Here is a 20,928-nt window from a genome sequence, read left to right on the forward strand (position 1 = left end):
ATATTTAATTTCATATGTTAAACTTTTATCTCATCAAAAGTTGCATGGAGCTACTAAGGTTCTGTATTTGAAACCTGTAATTTGTAAATAATATTCCAAGGCCAATATCTGACCACTTTCATTTTTTGCAACTACGACCTTTCTTTGTGCGATAACCCCTCCCGAAAAGTCATCCTGAAGCCGCCATTGGGCAGAAGTGGACTTGGATTTCAATTTCAAATAGCGTGGCAATCATTCGCTGACTGATAACAGTATGTCTAAACGAAAATAAAAAATGTTTTAGTAGTTAACTTAGGTACATATTCACTTATTACGCCTCACTCGTGCATAGTGAGCAGTGCGAGGGAGTTCCATGCCGAAGCACGGGTACATGAGCTAGTTCGTGTACGAGTGTTTGTTCATCCTGGTACCATGTAGCACCTGGAATTCCGCAGTACCCTAGTCTTGGAACTCAGCACACGCGTGCAGTGCGGTGCCGGGGGGGGGGGGGGGGGGGGGGATGGTGGACCACGCCTGCGCGTATGAAACCTTGCAATTACCAGGCCTGCGTCTGATAGGTGATGAGGAATAATATAGGTGTTACTCCATTAATCTGGAGACTTAGTGGGAGGCCTTATTTTTAAAATTAATACTTCAAACATCAATGCCTAAGGCAGGAGTGTATCTAATAAATAATTTTAAAAACAGATAGGGTTAGCTAATTATGTATCACATGGGTATATATATATGTTGTTTATGTGTATAATACGTATAGATATTTCACTAATTGTGTTTAGGTGTGTCTATTGCCTTGATTAAAATAATTTATGAACTTAAAAATATATTAAATTCGACAAAATAACTCATACAAACAAAATAAAATAACTCACTTTCTTGAAAATGGAGGCGAAAGCTCAACCCATGATTTCAGGTTCAGAATTCAGGAATTGATCTATACTTATTGCAAAAAAAAATTAATTTTATCTGTAAAGTAAGACTTTGCGTGAGTGAGAAGTGTACACAATGGACATGGTCGGGTTTACCTCCAAGGTGGAAGAGAAGTGTGTCTGTATTTTTTTTTGTTCGAGCATCACGCAAAAACTACTGCACTGATTTTGATTATTTTTTATTATCATTAAGGCCTTTGGCTAACTTAAATACTAGGCTAAAATTAATTCACGAATTTAATTCCCAAAGTGGTTAAAAAGGGGGTAATTAAGGTTTTAAAATAATTAATCATATGCTCAAAACTAATCAAGTATAATAAACTATACTGGATACCAATTATATGTATGTAATATGTGAAATATTACATTGGTAAAGTTTTGTGGTTGTCCAACGTTTTAATGCCATGCCTTCTGGTAAGTTATTTAAGTCAGTTGACGTAAAGAAGGTGGGCTACGTACGGGACGATCGCTAGCAGTTCTGCAACCAGCAGCAACGCTTAACCCCACTTGCTGCCGACGTTCAGAACCGTTCGAAGTGTTCCGGCGCGAGACGAATGGCCGTGACGTCGCCCCATGACAGCCGCGGCCAACCGATTGGACGCGCGGTCGGCAGCCAATGAGGCGCAGAGCCTCCGCGACTCAACGTGGGCGGCGCTCTTTGATCCGGCATCGTTCTGCACAAGACTATCCGTGGTCCGGTCGCTCGTGTTCGGACGTGACGTGAAAAAGAAGTACAAATTTTTCTAAAGGTAAATACAATTTTTTTTGTAAACGCGTGTTTTTAGTATAGTCACAATAAAGGTAACACTATTATTAGAAAAATAATAATTTTTTTATTAATGTAGAACTCCTGTGAGCGCTAATACCATTGTCAATGGACTCGGGAACGTTACCGGTAAATGGAACTTAACGTTAAATACGAGCCAGACAGTCATATTTTTTTTTCGCTTGTCGCTTGTCAGCAGCCAAACTCAGCGAGTATCTATGGTAGCTTTCTGGTTGTGGTTACCAAGCGATGTAATATCCACCGGTTAATGTAATTACAAAAAAAAAAATTGAGAAACTTGTTTTTAAAAAATATATTTTTGTAAGGTCACTTTTATTTTTTTTTTCCTGCTTTGTAGCACGTAGAGGCGAAAAGTAGTGTGATGAGCGAGCCATTGTAGCCCTTAGCGCGCTCACAGAACTCGTGCGCCACTCCGCGCGATGTGGAATTCTTACGTCCAGACTTCTGTTGATTTGATCCAAAATGACGAACGTTGCCTCCGGAAGGGCGGGACATCTGCCTGGATTGCGGGTGGGCTGCTCGGAGGAGGAGGGGTTTCCGGTTCCGTCGTTGTTTCCGGTTTGTCCTTTTCCCGCCGCTTGTGCGGCCTCCACGCGCGACCCACTTCCAGACTCCTCGCCGCCGGGGTCCTCCAGGTGGTCGGGGACCGGCCTTTCACCGGGTCCCGCGCCGTTCAGGGGGAGGAGGGGGGTTGGGATCGGCTCATTACGCGATGGGCGTTCCACGCGCGAGTCCAAGCGCTGATGGCCCGTTCTTCAGGTACTGATTCTTTCCCCCTAACCTAACTTGTTCTTAGTGTATTATAGTGGGAGGGGTCTGGGTCAAGGAAGACTCTAAGTGCGTCTGAGGCCGAAGCCTATATGCTTTATTATACAGGGTTTCAGCCATGCAGGAAGGGTACCACGCACCATGTGTTTTAATCGGGGGATGGTTAGCCATGACAGCGACTGATGCAGTGACTAACTCTAGACTACATCTAGTTAAATTGGGCCCGGGTAAAACATGCATAGATACAGGGAGAACTCTAGGCAAAGTCGTGCGGATTGCAATATGACATGCGTTAAAACAGGCAGGTTAAAAGATGATGGTCTTAGGGAAGGGTTTGGGTTTCTAACGTGCATCGTTTGGGTGCTTGGACATCTTGAGGTGCGGCTTCGTCCGCAGACCAAGCATTTCTGGGGATGATGAGGTGATCATCTCGGTGCCTGAATTGTGGGTTGCCCAGACATCGGCGCGGAGCTGTGACCACGACGGGCTGGGGTGAACTGGGTGAGGTGAGTCTGCAATGGCTCGACGTTGCCTTCCGCAGACACCACGTCCACCAGCTTGTGACTCAATATTTCCTTGAGACATTGTTCTACCTACGTACATATTTAATGAGGTGGCTATCATAAAACATTAAAACACTTGCATGTTTTATAATCATTTGTTGTTAATTAAAAACAAATTAAGCATTTTTTTACTCTTGTGGGTTACGTTATTTAATTTGAAATGTCTTAAGTATCATCAAAATAGTTATAGTAAATTTAAATTGTTTAAACTTAGATGATGATAATAATAAAACATTAAATAACGTGATCCAAGTATGACAAAATTAGTCCTGTCGAGCAAGCGAGTGAGTGTTTGGAGATTTAGTTGCCAAAGCAATTTATTTTAGTTAGTGCAAAAGTTGTATATATTTTTTGATTCACAAAAAAATAGTTTGGCTACTAGTTTCCACATAAGTCCATTATAAAACTAAATACTCCCCGCCGATTCAGCCCGTCACTGCTAACTTGTCCTGCCACTTGTCGCACCTGTGTTTCCGTACCATGTGCGTCTTTGCCTGAGGACGGGAGCAGATAGCAGTTCCCGAAACGTCGCTTGTTTCTGTTTTAAAAAACTGTTGTTTTTGTTTCGTCTTTTCGTTTGGTCGTGTTTTTGTCTCGTTTTGACTGTTGTGCTGAATTTTTTTGGGTTCAATATTTTTGTGCTGTCATCATTTGTGGTTTTTTTTTCGTTTCTATTTTTTTTTTGGAAAACTATTGTGTTTGTGTTCGTCTTTTCGTTTTGCTGTGTTTTTGTCTCGTTTCAACTGTTGTGCTGAATTTTTTGGGTTCGGTATTTTTTTGCTGTCATCATTTGTGGGGTTTTTTCGTTCTGTTAGTACATTTTTCTGTGTTTTTCTTTGTTTGTTGACCATATTCCTGTTGTGGAGTATTGTGTGGTGTTAAATCCTGACAACAGCAACTTTTTGCTTAGTTTGTGTTTTTTCTTTCTTTTTTGTAGTTTTCTTCTACAGACATACATGTGCTAAGCAATGGCGTATGTCCAAAACCTTACATTAAGTTGTCCTGCCATCGTCTCTGAAGCCCCCGATGTTGACGAGATGTTCAGCCCTAATTCATTCCTCTATTTATTTATTTATGCGTGATCTTTTGCCGAAATTAGTTTTGAGTTACCTCGCCCACGCACGCGCGCCTTTTTATATTCAAAACATTATTGGACTTACCCCATTGCAGGTTCACACTGTGTTACGATAGAGAAAACCCGAATAACGGGAAAAGAAAAATGACTACACAAACACGCAGAAGACAAGCCGAAATCAGCCGATGTAAAATGTTAAATGTAGGCTATAGACCGCACATAGAATTACATGGAAGGAATTAGTCAGAACAATATCACAGCACAGACTAACACAGATGGTTGACAACGACGAGAGAGTTGCAGCAAGAACAGCAAATACCGACAGACAGAAACATTGGACAACACAGTGACAAACAGACGAACCCAATGATGATAAGTACTAAACAGATGATCTGGACTACACAACTACGACAGCACAGACGAATACAGTTGGCGTTTGTGGATTTCTGTATTCATTTCTCTTTGTCCCTTCTTCGTGTTTTCTCTATTACATAAAGGTGTCATCCAGCAATGGCGTACGTACCGAATACTGTTTTAAAATTAATCTTGTAATTGCAAGAATAATTCCTAGAACTCCTTATTTCTTTTCTGTTCTTGTTGTCCTCAACCTCTCGACGTAGCCGTGCGCTCGCCAGTAGCATGCCGCGAATGGAAATGGCGTATCTATTTCCCGGTTATTGGAACCCATGTTGGACACTGGTAACAGTGTCAGGCATTTAAAAGATCCCATCTTTTCTTCTAACCAGGACTACGCCCTAATGGGATCAGTTGCCTGGGGGAGTTTTAGTGAATTCATGCGGTGTGAACCTAATAATGTGTCTGGCAACCACCTGCCATGCCACACTGGGGTCACTGACCTCCGAGTGGGCCTCCCCCTCCCCTTTCTGGCTCTTTCACGTCCTCTCGAGGCGGCTAACAATATTTGAGTAATTACGCGACCCGGGCTACCTCATTTTTACGACCTCCCCTCCCTCTTCGAAAGCTGCAGTTTTCCTCAGGTCCTGTCGTAAATCTTCCGGCGCGTAATAACTATTTTTTTGTTTTGTTTTCAATTTTGGTTCCCTCCCGGCCGAACCTTATTCTCACAGTAATGGTGATTTCACGCTTTCTTTTACTCGTTTTTTTTTTCTCTCCCTCATCTCGCATGAGTTTCGACGGCGGGTTTACGAGCCGCGACAAGCATTTTGACAACGCGCGTCCGGTGTTTTGTTTTAGTTTCGTTTTTGTGTTGAGGAAGTGGAACGAGGTTGTAATTTTTATTTTCTTGCCCGGACGTGACTGCCTTAGCGTTGGAAGCGCGTTTCTCTTGTTTGGAGGTCCGCTAACCGCGCGGAGAATTCTCTCTCTTTCTCTCTTGTGTCATTCCACGCCTCGGAGGTTGCGTTTCATAGCTCCAACAGTTGGACGTTCGGGATTCGCGAAGCATTCGGTTGTGCCTGCGGGACCCGGAGAGGCCCCACAGTTATGGAAGTTAAATAAAATAACTATTACATTCAAAACGCACCCAAACACTGTTGGTCCAAATTTAACCATTTTTTAAAACCCTTTACTTTAAATTTACAATAAATATCACGTAGCCATATGTTAAGTAAATTATGCAGCGTTATGGGTAGAGACCTTATAAAATTCGGTCTGTTATGTGGAGAGAGAAACAATACGCTTTAATTGGGGTTTAATTAGACCTTTGTAGTATTGACACACCCCGAATGACAAGAAACCAATAACGACAAAACCAAACTTAAATGACTCAATACATGGCAATCCAGCCTGTAGGTGAAATGTAGAACATCCAGTGGACAATATAACACCAACTTATTTTTTTTACAAGTTTGTGTAGTCTGTCTTTATTTTCAAAACTGAGAAGACATTTAGAAAATGGAACTGTGTAAGTAAGTTTTGCGGCACTCGGCTTTGCAGTTAGTAAGTTTAAAATTCTATTAATGTATTTTTTCCTTGCTTTTAACAAAAAATGAGATAATGTGCCGAATATATCTGACGCAAAAATAAACCCAAAAAAAAAAAACTTTAAAATGTTTATTTAGGGAATCAACCGTTGTAATTGTAAAAGTAAAAGAAATGACGTGAAAATTAAAAAAAAAAAAAACGAACATGTAAGGTGAACTGAGAGTCGTAAAAAAACCCACGTAGACTACAGCTGCTCATGACAGGGCCGAATAGCGGGATGGCTCACGGTAATTCAATTACTAGCGGGCATGTATTCGTCGCAAAAATATCCCGAGACAATCTGCGTGTTTCAAACACTGAGGCATCGTCTGTGTTTTTCGCAGTCGGTTGAGTTTATTTTTGGTGCAGCAGTTGTGTACGCAAGCAAACGCGTAATTTGAATGGCCCGGCCATATAAAAGTGACGGCTTCTCTTGCAGACGGCCGCCAATTACGACGAAGCCGCTTGCGTGGGCGTCCCTTATCAACCTGTTTTCGCGAAACATACCCTTCCCCTAGCAACCTAACCAGTCCGGAAGCAGGCCTGCTCCGGGGAGAAGTTGAAGTCACGCCCTCCCTCCTGCTCTATCGTCGAAATAAGGGGTGAAAGTTGGTTTTTGCTGTGGGTTGAAGATATTTTTTTTTCTATTCAATGTTTACTGGTCCAGTGAGAATCCAGATAAAGCGTACAATGGTATGCATTCCAGTCTCTCCAAATAATAAAGCGAATTGTGCAGATATCTATTTATTGCTATGTCAAGTCCACTCGTGGGCATATTTATCCGAACTGATGTCTTAACTGGTTTAGATATTTATGCAAAGAAATATATATCTGAATTTTTTTCCCCCGATGTCTTCTCTTCAGAAAGGCTAGAATTGGGGGGGTTGGTATTTTCTGGACAGCATGAATATAACTCGTGTGGATATTGCTTCAGGTATTTTTAACACACGGATAGAAGTCTACGTTTTTCTTCGACTCGCTGTCTTTTAAAGATGATTTCTAAACACAGTGCGTTTGTAACTTTGTACAACTCATTGTTTTTCCCTGAGTGATGTTTATTTATAGGCCTAAGTGAAGAAAGGTTTGTGTGGGTAAAAAAAAGTCTTAGGAATAACGGTAGCCCGGTGTGAGAGGTTTTAGGAAAGTCACTTCCTGTCAATATGTATTATTTTTTTTTTTTATATTTCACATTTTAACATCAATTGCACGAATACATATATAATGTTTTGCATTAAAAAAATATAACACACAAAAGCAAGCTTGCGTGTAAGTTCTAACAGTGTACTTTATGTGTAAATGTGGTATCTTTACAATTTAATGTAATTATATAAACAACTGCACAGTGAATTATATTAATTATTATAAGTAAAATATTAATAAAATGCAAATAATATTAGTGTACGGAAAAGTAATTCATGGAATCAAAATATCAATAATTAAAATTGCTATTCAAAGAGAAAAATCACACTAGCTCTCAGAGAAAAAAACTTACTTAAATAACTACAATAAGTAGAGAAAGAAAATTTTGCATTTTCAATTACCTCCAGGATAGACTCCACGATACCCTACACACTCGGGCAAATGCCCCCTGCTCATTGGCTACTGACTCGTGAAACCTGAAATGAATGTGCGAATTTTTCCCGGCTCTAACAATAAGGCTGTTTTCTTCGTAGGAGGCTGGTTGGGAGCAGGTTTAATACAGCTAAATGATCCGTAGGCCTACTTGGTTTATTAATGAGCACTGCTTTATTTATTTAACGGCTCGAGGATATTGTCATTACGAAAATTACTACATAAACTTAATAACAATATAGAACTTAAAATTAGTAGGCCTAATGGGGTGCTAGATTCATTTGTCTTAAATTTTATATTACTAATTTTAGGAAATGAAAGAAGAGAGCACCGCACGCCTTTAGTTATAAAGTTGTGGTGCCTCGTTCGACTGTTTGTCAAACTCCTTAAATTTAATTTTTTTTTAATTTTTAGTTCATTCTAGTTTATTTATAGGAGCATGTAGATTTCGCGAAAAGATTTCGAGACTAGATGAAAGTTAAAATACTGTAGCATCGTCTGTGTTTCGTGATTGGGTGAGATTCTCTTACAGATTGTAAGAAAACCAGTTACAGTGATTCAGTGCGGAAGTAAACGCGTCCTGAGTGGCTCGGTCAAATAAGGCAACGACTTCTCTCGCAGACGGCCGCCAATCACAAGGAAGAAACCGCTGGTGCGGGTATACCTTGTTGCAGTCTAATAAGTGTTTAGATCTTTTCGCGAAAAATGGCTTCCCCTACATATCGCTCACAGAAGTGAGCAAAGTTTTTCCTTTATTCACGTGTTATTGTAGTCTATGGCCATGGCTTACAAGTAAACCGATCGTGTTGTCATGTCTATGACAATGCTCTGATGGCTTGGATTTGTAAATTTTTGATGGTTTGTAATTTTTTGTGGGGATAAAATTCTTTAAAAAAAATAAACTTTTTTGAATTTTACCGTAGGTTACGGGACAATATTATTTATCTCTTGTGAAAATTTCAAGTTTCTATCTCGTCTGTAAATGGGTTAGAATTGGTATAGATGAGTGAGTCAGTCAGTTAGTCGCACATCAAGGTGTATAGATGCATTTCAGCCTCTCTCTCCCGGTAATAACGTGAATGATGGAGGTTCTAACCGTTAAGTTTTCTAATGATCCGAAAGTTGCGCTGAAAGCGGTTAACACGCGCGTAAGGGCGAAATCCATATTCAAATAAGATATCCTGTTGTTTTTTTAAGCGTGTCTGTAATCCAGTAAATTAACGTTTTAGTTTTTGACCTGCATCACTCGTGGCAAATGTCAAATAAGCGTTTAGCAAGGCTACTAATGTTTCCGCTCCAGCTTAAAAAAAAAACCACTGGGTGATTGTGTATTTCATTCATAAGCGCGCAACACGGCAAACCTGCTGACGCGCGCCGGCCATTGTCTGCGAAGAGCTGTGTCGGTCCACTTTCGCTTCCTCCCCCCCCCCCCCCTTTCCCAGCCGTGCCGACCACTGCACGCCACTTAACTCAGAGACGCCCTGTCGGTGCGACCTTGCAGCTACGCCCCCCGCCTTGTGTCCTGTCGCCTCGTGCGGCCTGTGACGTCAGCCGCCGGGCCGACGCTGGGCGCGGCGATGCCCCATGTGCCAGACTATGACGTAGGGGCTGGCATTTTTCGCGAAAAAAAAAACAAATGCCTATCAGACTGCAACAAGGTATACCCGCACCAGCGGTTTCTGCCTCGTGATTGGCGGCCGTCTGCGAGAGAAGTCGTTTGCCTTGTTTGACCGAGCCACTCAGGACGCGTTTGCTTCCGGACTGGATTACTGTGGCCGGTGTTGTTACAATCGTCATATATCTGGGAGAAACTCACCCAATCACGAAACACAGGCGATGGTACAGTATTTTAACTTTCAGTAGGTCTCGGAATCTTTTCGCGAAATATGTATGCCCCTATCTATCAGACAAGGTTCTCTCACGAACAGCAAAGAGCGACTATAGTACCGCACTGAACCGTAGAATAACACGCAATAACGACGCGTTAACATAAAGAACGGCACATACGTAATGAAATGTTGTAATAAGAGTAGTAACTATAGTTACTTTATATCTGAGCACACGTTTCTGTGGAAAACCACAGGGCTCACTTGGTTAGCCAGTCGTTTAAATGCTACATTAACATCCCACAGCGAATATGGCCTTCCTTTTTTAAATAACCATTTGACTAAAATAAATACATAAAATACAATCACGTGAATGGCTAGAACCTTGTTTTGCCATGCTAAGTAAGTGACATCCATGCTGGTCCAGAGAATTGGGTTTTGGGAGGGACCTAAAGCTTACAGATATGTGAATCAAATCTTCATAATGAGACATTTGAATAAAACTTCTTGTAAACGGTTAGTTATAAACTGAACACTTGTGCTAGAGATAAAATATTTATCGGTTTTAAATGTGTTCAGAGCAATTAAACAAACACATTTAATGATAAAAATCTTTCTTTATATACAATAAATTACTATTACAGCATTTAAGTGAATTCAATTCAAATCAAGGGCAAAATCACGAATTCACGGAAGTCAAATAATCAAGTGACACTGCCCTGATATTTGCGTCCGTGCAGAGCATGGCGAAGCTGCGCTGCGACACGTTTGTGTATCTTCTGTCCGCCAGGCGACAATAACGCACACTCGCCACACGCACAACGCACAGACCCGTAAACACCGCGTGTTGAACCAATCGTACCTTTAGGGGCTAGTTTCCCGCGTCGCGTCACAGCCAGCAGTTCGTTGGCAGCTCTGTCGTTTTCCTTGTCGGCTGGTTGAACGTGTTTCGACCGTCCAGTTTGCCACTGGTTTTCTATTGCATAGCGTGCTTCAACTATGGCCAAAGAAATTAGCGTTATATGCCTGGTCCATAAATAAGTCGGCTTCGTTTGACATTGCCGTTAGGATTGCATGTGAGTGGATCATTTTAATTCTGCACTGTTGCAATGTTGTTCTTAGAGGCGTGTCATTAAAACTGTCCATAGTCCAATGAGAAACACAGTTCATAATGGTATGAATTCCAGCCTCTCTCAATATAATAATGCGTATATTGCCCCAATTGCAGAGTAGTTACTATAACCATCCAACACAAAAAAAATTATGTACTGGAAACCAGTTGCCAAAAAAAATAGTTTGTAATGCTACAAGAAAGATATTGTAACTTTGTACAACACATGGCTATGGTTATTTTTGCATGTATGAAATACGTTTTTCGATATAATACTTGGTATTTCTTACGAAAATTGGCACATAATTTTATGTTTTAATTTATGTTTCATTCAAGCATAATTTTTAAACCATAAAAATTATAATCTAATATTAAACAATTTGACTTAATTTAGTTTTATTATGCTGATTAATGAATGCAGATAATACTGGAAGCTATTCAGTGAACGGTTTGCAAATAACTTTAACAATTGGAGGTACTGGGGCAACACAAAGCCCATGTAAGCATCCGAAAACAGTATTACCTACTGCGAACACTATTTTGTAGTGATACAGTTGTTTTCGTGTAAATGTTCAAATTTACAAATATTTGTAATTCTACATTAATATTTATGTTCTATACACAAGGAATTTTGTTACAGTAAACAGGAATTATTTATTTCTACGTCTTGCTACATCAATTTTCAAATTGTTGGTTTGCCAATAAATGCAAATGCTACAGAAAATTATTGACAATTGTTTAGGGTTCAATCGGTTTATTTATGTCTGCAACATTGCAACTTGCATTGCCATTATGGCGCTGTCCGGCGAAAGAGGCTTGTATAAAACTTCAGTGGGCCAATGAGACTGCAGCTGTTGCACTAGAGAAGTCTGTGTACGCCTGGAAAAAAAAATGTGTACTGTTATATTTATTAACATGTATGTGGGTAATTTCCACCTAAAATACTACGAAAAATTTGCTTCGTTTTCAAGAATCCTTTGAAACTATATATATATATATATATATATATATATATATATATATATATATATATAGACACCCACACAATCGCTAGCACGGGTAAACCTCAATGCAGTCTAATGAGTGATCATAATTTTTTTCGTGAATAATACATAAAGAAAAAAATTATGATCACTCATTAGACTGCATTGAGGTTTACCCGTGCTAGCGATTGTTCCTTTGTTATTGTCTGTTGTCTGCAAGAGAAGCTATTATCGCCCTGTTTGGCCGGTCCATTCAGGACGCGTTTGCTTCCGCACTGGACGGCTGTGATTGGTGTGCTGGCAGTAGACATGTACCTGAAACGCAGACAGACAATGCTATAAATGTTTAGCACACTTTATTTTTTTGCAAAAAAAAATGCATGGCCCTTCAAATAACTCTTGAACCTATGACTAGGGTCATTTAAGTTTATAATTTAATTGTGAAACGTTGCCCTAGTAACACCTCCCTAATTTGGAGGTCCCGATGCAGGGCAAAGAGTGAGCTAATATTCGCGTCGCGCCACTTGTGAACGGTGCTGTCAGGCCCCACGGGGCCGCAGTCTGCAGTGCGCCCCCCCCCCCCCCCCTCATAACCCCGGCCCCGCGAGGGGTCGACGACCCCGGCACACGGCCCGCGCGAGAGAGGAGTCGTCGAAGCCTTGGGAATCGGGTCAAGGCCACAAAAAGAACCTGGAGTAGGGATAAGGGGGAGGAATTTTTTTTTCTTCTTGTCTTCGGTCGTAAAATGGGAGTCGCTCGTTTTACCCCCTCCCCCACAAACCTTACGCGCGCCCGCTCTCTCTCTCTCTCTGTCTCTCTATCTATCTCTCCCCTACTTCCCTTTCTCCTTCTGCCGGCGGTTTTAACGAGTTCGTTGAACCCCGGAGCCTCTAGCTCTTTCCCCCTCCCGTCCCTTGCCCACCGACGAATAATGGGAGGTTTTCAAACACCTTGGGCGCGTCGCGCGCATGCTAAACGCGTGGTTATGCCCCACGGGTCGGACAAAGTTTTTAAGGTGGATGTGTGGCCGAAAAGGGGGAGGGGGGCGGAAAGGGGGGAGAGGAAACGAAGGAAAGACAAAAGGGGGTAACCGGGAAGGGGGAAGGCAGCTGGAGAGCTCACAATGCGTGTGATTACGTATGCGACGTCGCAGGAAGGCGAGGGGGCTTTAAGAGGGTCGTGTGTTCGTGACACGCGTTTCACTCTTCCGTCCGGGAGCCTCTTGTTCATCGGCGGAACTCCCTCTCGACTGTCGTCCGCTCGCGCGGTCTGGCGGGGCGCAGTCGAAGGAAAAGTTCAAAACGGGGCCACATGACGGGAAAAAGCGCAGCGGAGCCGTTTGCCATGTATGGCGGATGTTTCTTTAAGGCCCCACCCTGACCGTGCACACATACGGCCGTGCAGAGAACAAACCTGAAAAACTGCTCAATACGCTGAAGGCATATGGGCAGTTCTCTTTCCGTACTCTATGTATTGTTAGAAGAGTAAAAATAACTAAAACAGTTTTTTTGTTTTAAAATAATTTTCAGTCATGATACTGTTGGTACAGATTCTTGATACCACTGAAGGGACTTGCGTGTCACTTTTATTTAGAGGCAACACCGCACTTGAAGCGCCAGCGAGCGTCGACCTTACCATTCCGCCTTACTAACACAGATAAACCCGGGACTAGACGGGCGCCTTAATTATCTTGAAGTCTGCGAAGCGTTAAACCACTACTTTATTCATTATTTTGAAAGCCTGTCAAAAAAAACTTTAACGTTCGCGATAGTGATTGACTGGGGCGAGAATCTGTATGATTATCAGGGGAAAACGGAGGGGTGAGGTGGGGTTGGAATTAGCATGGGTCCCGCGCGGCCCGAGAGTTTTACGCGCGGGTTTTAATCGACACGTGTCATCTCTATATGGGTATGCTTTTATGTAATATACTGCCTATTTTTTTCCTATATGCATAAAGTAAACAGGAAAATTTAATCGTACAGAAAACCATAGTTTCGACGTTAACGTTTATCACGATTTTTCAAAAGCAATGGGATCCCCCTCGGATCTACCCTGAAATTGTTAGTATAATGCAAGGTTGGCTGTGAGCAATTTCAAAATTGCTCTCATATATATATATATATATATATATATATATATATATCGCCCAAAACAAATTCCTACTGCAAATTGCATGGGAGGTCGGCGAACTTCCGGTATGTTCGGGACTGATCCGATGGTTTTGGGAAACGTTATGCTTTCTTACCTACGAAGCTCGAAACACGATACCAGGCGACAGATGAAGAGAGTATCACTGAACACCCCGACTTCAGAGCGGTGGCGGTCCTATGGGAGGGGCGATGTGAAACCCTTCGTATCTCCAGGAATAAAAAATATTGAATTATAAGAAATATAATAATATACACTTCAGGCCACACCTTAAAAAAACTTTGCTTTATGTTTTGTAAAAAAAAAAAATAGTGCCACTGGTTAGTTTGATTTATTTTTCCTTTAACAATGCTATAAAATGCTCTTTTATGGATTTGACATAATATGGTGGACATACGCACATTTCTGGTTTATCCTGGTGATCATATAATGCATGTCCAACATATGTTAATTAATTATTTCCCTCCGCAAGTATCATTAAAAAAAACTTTTCTCATTCAGACTCTCCAACTTGACTGGGAAGTAATCAATGGCTAGGGCCGTATATTTTTCGCAAAAAAAAAAATCAGATCAGCTATGTGTCTTGGTTTTTATTTATTTCTGTTACGTGTCTACTGTCAGCACTCCAATCATAAAGCCATCCAAAACGTACTAAATGGCTCTCCCAAATAGGGAAATGGCTTCTCTTTCAAGGGAACAGTCGCTAGCGAGGGCCTACCTTATAGCAGTCTAATGACCTATCAGAATATTTTATCGCGAAAAGATACATGGTATCCTTCCGCCTCCAATTCGAAGATAGGCCCGCCATGGATTACGGCCTCGCGATGAAAACTTGACGCGGGTGGTGTGCGCGCGCCGGGCTGGGCCGCGGAGAAAGTGTGGCAGTAGTAGGGTTTGTGGAGGGGGAAGCGAGCTTCAGGGAGGGGAGTTTTGTCGCGGAGGGAGGGGAGGCATGTGGAGGGCATTGCCCCCGGCGTGATCAATCTATATCACGAGCGAGCGGGCTTCACATGTGTCCGGCAGGTCGCACGGCGCGGCTATGCCTTTATCGCTCCCGTTCTGCGTTTCTGCTTCCAGGGTGAACTTCACACATCTCTACACGCCTCTACACGGCGTACATCGTACATTGACTACTGGCATAATTTTTATTTTAGGCCGGATTGCATGTAGCAGCAGGTATTATTCGCGGAAAAATCTAAAAGCTCCCCTAGACTGCAAAAAGGTATTCCCTCTCCAGCAGTTTCTTCCTTGTATTTTGGCGGTCGTCATCATGAGAAGATGGCTTATTTCGTAGGGTTAGCGTCCCCACTAAGTGACTGCGATTAGTGCCGAAGTGGACGTGAACTTGAATGAAAAACGACCATTCACGAAATGCAGATGATGCAGCAGTGTTTCAACACACAACAAGTTCGAAATCTTTTCGCTAAAAATTACATGCCCCTAGTAATGAGTAGAGACGTGCATTTTTCCCGAAAAGCTTTCGAGACTTTCTGGGAGTTAAGACACTGTATATAAAACGTCTGTGTTTCGTGATTGGTCAAGTTTCTTTCTGATACATATTTACTGTCAGAACACCAATCACAGAAATTCAGTGCGGAAGCAAACGCGTTCTGGCGGCCACCAATCACAAGGAAGAAATTGTTGGTATGGGTATACTTTGCTGCAGTCTAATGGACGTACCGATTTTTTTTTTTTCGCGAAGAGTACATGCCTCTACTGAAGAGTCAATTGCAATTTTGGTAATTCTTTTTTATTGGTTTTCTGTTCGTGGTGTGTCAAAACGTAACTATGGTCCAATGAAAAAGCTGTTCAATATAATGGAAGTAGTTTCAGCCTTTCTCTGCAAATAAAAACACGAAGTCTGCAGGTACGAGTGCATCGATTCAATCACTAGTTTTTAAAGCTGTAAATAGCTGAAAAATGGTGATAAGAATAAAGAAGACCATTCATCAGGTGTACACCAGACACGCTGATTTTTTTTGTCGTCTATCATTACTCGGGGCATGCAGATTTCGCGAAAAGATTTCGAGACTAGATGAAAGTTAAAACACTGTAGCATCGTCTGTGTTTCGTAATTGGGTGAGTTTCTCCCAGGTACATATCAATTGCAACAACACCAATCACAGTGATTCAGTGCGGAAGTAAACGCGTGATGAATGGCTCGGTCAAATAAGGCAACGACTTCTCTAGCAGACGGTCGCCAATCACAAGGAAGAAACCACAGGTGCGGGTATACCTTGTTGCAGTCTAATAAGTGTTCAGATCTTTTCGCGAAAAATGCCTGCCCCTAATCATTACTCTCATGTAAACGTAAAAAAAAAAATAAAGTTGTGTAAATAAACGTTCAGAAGCGTGCTCGTTCTGCAACGTTTAACTGTTTCTAGTCTTGCGCGGGGGACTGTTTATTAAAACGGCTGCCGATCTGTTACCTTACTGGGATCCAGTTTGGGCACGTTCTGGAATACGGTGGCATCCTAACAAGGCAGTGCATATTCGCAACCTTACCTGCACGTCTGGTAATACCGCCCTCAGTGGCGCATCCAGAAACTAACAACCACATGAGTAGTGCCACGGAAATTTCGCGGATTCATTTAGTCGCAAGCTAGAATACTAACCTCCACACTGTCGCACTGTGTTCATGATTGGACCGCAGTTATCTGCTAGGAGAGAAGTAAGCGAATCAGGTAGTGCCAAATAACAAGGATAAAAATGTCCTCGCTAAGAAATCAACCAATGGGAAAGTAAACATGGGTCGAGCACATCTATAACTTTGAATTCTATCCTGAGGCCAAGGGAATCCGCGAAATTTCCGGGACTCTACACTTGAGCTCATGGCGGGCGGTAACGGCTAAGGGTGAAGGAGGGGGGGGGGATAGTTAAACATAAATAACTGTTCCCTTTGTACCAGTTCAAAGTCGCAATTGCATCGTTTTAAATTTTACACTTCTCTACAAATTGTAACGCGAAAATCTCCGCATTGTTGCCGTCATTGTTACCGTCGCTTTTACAAACAGAATGTTTCCAAACCGACGTGCAGCAAAGAGCGAGACTGAGAGCAACAACAGGAAATGATAACACGTTCCTTAGTTCAACTGATAAAGAGTGATCCGTGGCCATCTTGTAGTAAATATTACTCATAAAACATGACGGGACAAAATTCTTAGAAAAATTTCAATCACCCGGCAACTAATTTTACATAAGTTGTGTTTTAAAAACAAGGAAACATTTCCTCCACTTAACTATGGAAATAATTGTCATTAACAAACTATAGAGAAGAAATTTGTTTTATTTGGAGATTAGTTTTACAAATAAAAATCCAAACACTTTATATATATATCTCTCTTTTTTTTCCTTCAACCATATATATTTGCCAACTTGACCTCAAAAGTCTCGAATCATATGTTAATTTGTACATGTACATGAAAACAACTGTATCACCACAAAATAGTGTTCGCATTAACAATGGGTTTAGATTCTTACCCAGGAATTTATGTTTTGTGTTGTCCCAGTACCTCCAATAGTTAAAGGTATTTGTAAATCATAATTCTCTGAATAGCTTTCCAGTATTAACTGAGCGCATTAATAAGCATAATAAAACATTATTAAATCCAAATTTTGATAATTCAATTTTCTTTTCCATTGTTTAGAAAAATTATGCTTAAATGAAAGATTGATTAAAATATAAAATTATGCGCGAATTTTCGTAGGAAAAGATTTCGAGACTAGCTGAAAGTTAAAACACTGTAGAATCGTCTGTGTTTCGTGATTGGGCGAGTTTCTCCCAGATACATATCGATTTTAACAACACCAATCACAGTAATTCAGTGCAGAAGCAAACGCGTCTTGAATGGCTTTGTCAAATAAGGCAACGACTTCTCTCGCAGAAAGCCGCCAATCACAAGGAAGAAACCACAGGTGCGGTTATACCTTGATGCAGTCTAATAGGCGTTCAGATATTTTCACAAAAAAATTCCTGCCCTACTCATTATTATGTGTAGTACAAAGTTAAGATATCTTTCTTGTTGTGTTACAAACTATTTCTTGACAACTGGTTTCCAAAGGAAACTGTACAGAATATTTTGACGTGACAACGTCTAATAAATCGATGAATGCCGGCTGCACGCACGAAAAAGTGTACCGTTACGCTGTGTCCCGTTACGCTCATTGTACGCTTGCGCCTCATCTATCTCTATTCCACTCGATTGGAACAACCATCGATTTGAATTTTTCGAGGCACATTAAACTTGAAACACTCCCATTCGTTTCCTACTTGTCCTATCATCGTCCTATCATTAACAGAATAACACAGATTGGAAGAAGTTAAATAGCAAACATGTATAAAAGTTATATATAAAATAATCTGTTCGTTAAAGTAATAAACATGTTTGAATTAATGAGTGCAAATAAAAGTAAATTAATCAATTAGATTGTAGATTTTATTTCACTCCTTCTTTGTATCCATACAAAATAGTGATAATTCAATAAAAATGATTAAATTTGATTCATAAAAGTATGCAATAATTTCATCAATGTTTTGTTATGACGTTGTCACGTTAAACTATCGTCCGTAAACCGACTTTACAGACAACCAATTTTTTCTGTGTGTCAACGGGGCTTGGTGACACGGAAACAGACGAACCTTTTTCCGAATCCGTCGGTCCACCACGTCGCCGCGTCTTCGTGAACGAGGCTGCCGGGGGCGGAAGTAAACACGGCCTCTCCTGGCGACGGAGTGTGTACTGTCGGCGCCTCGTCTCCCGGCGATCCCGGAAGATGCTTCAAGCATGGGGCTGGGGTGGGGTGGAGGGAGGTTCTTTCAGCCGCGATCATCACAGAACGTTGCACAACAAAGCTCTCTGGCCGAGTACTTGTGAATAAAAACAAACTCTGTCTCTTTCTCTCTCTTTTTTACGACCCCGCAGTGCTGAAAATCATTACGGATTTTCCGTAATTATTACTTATTAATAGAGACCTGTAAAATTCGCGGATTCATTTTGCGATAGGATAGAGTCCAAATACTTTTGACATTATTTTGCTTCAGTGATTGGGCCACAGTTTATCTGAAGGACTCTGGGCCAATGAAAAATCTTTAATAGAAGAATAAGCGAATCACGATCATTCCAGTCAACAGGTGTTACGAGTCGATAACCAATCAGCAGATGTAATTTGCACGAGTGCGTAGAGGATCATGGAGTCTATCCTTTAGGGATTTGAAATCGCGAATTTTACAGGTCTCTACGTATTAATACTTAGAAACTTAATGACACGTTTCAAATATTTTGTTTATCATCGTTTCATACGAGGAATCTCTCTCGTGTAGGTGAACGTTTGTTAAGTACTCAACATAAATATACCAAATCCTGAAACTTCTGAGACATATTTAGCGTTTTAAAAAATAATTATTAAAGGTGTAGGTTATGCTACAGCGACAAAATTCGCGATGGTTTGCAGAAATTCGTTCATTTAAACACAGTTCAGACGCATAGTGTTGTTCTATCTTAAATGCTTTCTAAAATTTACAGTAAAATTTTTTTCTTCAGTTTCAACTTCAAAGAAGTGCCTTGGGAAGCAATTCAGACCGTTGATCGCGGTGAAGATGCGGCCCAAGGCTGGTGGGTGCAACGCCTCCCCGCCGGTGGCAACGCGCATGCGCGCCCGTGTGAACCGCGCTCCGCGACGCGGGAGTGTGAGTGGTCGCGGTTAGAAAGTGCCGCGGCTGCGAGGTGGCGCTGTCTGCGCGGCAGCTGGGCTCGGACACCACACGTCACAGCCAGTGTGAGACCTCCACCCAGAGCTCTCCAGCTGTTCACAAACCCCTCAACGTCTGCTGAAAGCGTCCGACTACGAATTAAAAGACACTAGAAGTAGGTATTAGCGGATTGCATTTCGCGATAGGATTTATTTCCCCTAACCTAACTTAAAGCTATGAGTGTGCGGGAGGGGTCTGGGTAGGCAAAGAAACTTAAATTAGTCTCAGGCCAAAACTATACGTAGGGGCATGCACATTTCGCGAAACGATTTCTTGAGACTTAGCTGAAAGTTAAAACACTGTAGCATCGTCTGTGTTTCGTGATTGGGTGAGTTTCTCCCAGGTACATATCGATTGTGACAACACCATCACAGTGATTCAGTGCGGAAGCAAACGCTTCCCGAGTGGCTCGGTCAAATAAGGCAACGACTTCTCCCGCGGACGGCCGCCAATTACATGGAAGAAACTACAGGTGCGGGTATACCTTGTTGCAGTCTAATAAGTTTTCAGATCTTTTCGCGAAGAATGCCTGCCCCTACCTGTACGTTCAAATCATGCAGGTTGTTAACCATGCAGGAGAGGTAGCATGGAATATGTGCTAGGAGGGGACTGAAATTCTACTACATTATATGCACTTCTAAGCTGTTTTTGCTATTGGCTTACGACTCTATGCCAGTGAGAAGCCCTCGACGAAAGAAGTATCGAATTAACGGGCAAACCAGCTGACACGACTCACAATTCAGCAACCAATGAACCGGCGCGGCGTTAAGTGTACACAGGACTGTGGGTTTATCTTTAAGGTAATCGAAATCGCAAGTTTTTTCCAATCCCTGCGAATAGCATTTAAGAGCTATTGCACTGGTCTATACAAGTTTCGTTTCATGGTTTCGTCCATACCGTGTGATTTTTAGACAGTGAAAAAGGTTAACACTGGTATATTCACAGTATTTATAGCGGCAGGGAGTATTAATCTTCAATATTCCACCATAAAATAATAGGGCCACCGCTACAAGTCTCATGAAGGCGCGTTACCGACCGAAGACTGTGCTTGATGCATAGAGGCTAAGAGGTGCGTGATGCGCGAGCCAGCTTCGCCCTTAGTGCCTTCCCTTTTAGAGCTCGAGCGTCTTAAGGACCCTCTTAAGGACCCCGCCTCCCTGGTCATACACACTGTGAGCAGAGTTTCACAAGAAACCACGCAAGAAACCACCACAAGAAACCATGGTTTCACAAGAAACCATTTGAAAACTGCTCAAAGTATCTAAGTGGTGTCTGTTTACAAAAAAAAAACATTTGAGAATACGCTGAGGGTGAATGAGAAATCTGTTTCAGTATTTAGTTCTTAATGTGAATTTTTAGAAGAGTGAAAACTGCCAAAAAGATCACATTTTTAGGAACACGATAACAGACACGTGTACAGATGTGACACTTTTGGAACGAGTATTTTTCTGAATCATGCGCCACAGTTTTATTTGT

At 41.7% G+C, this 20,928-nt stretch overlaps 1 protein-coding gene across 5 annotated transcripts in view; it reads left to right on the plus strand.

Annotated features, from left to right (window-relative positions):
• Positions 1-20,928, plus strand: part of LOC134542563 (uncharacterized) — a 516,727-nt gene that overhangs the window by 392,704 nt on the left and 103,095 nt on the right. The gene's annotated exons all lie outside the window — the stretch shown is intronic.

The sequence above is a fragment of the Bacillus rossius genome, assembly GCF_032445375.1.
Source record: "Bacillus rossius redtenbacheri isolate Brsri chromosome 9 unlocalized genomic scaffold, Brsri_v3 Brsri_v3_scf9_1, whole genome shotgun sequence".
Taxonomy (NCBI): domain Eukaryota; kingdom Metazoa; phylum Arthropoda; class Insecta; order Phasmatodea; family Bacillidae; genus Bacillus; species Bacillus rossius.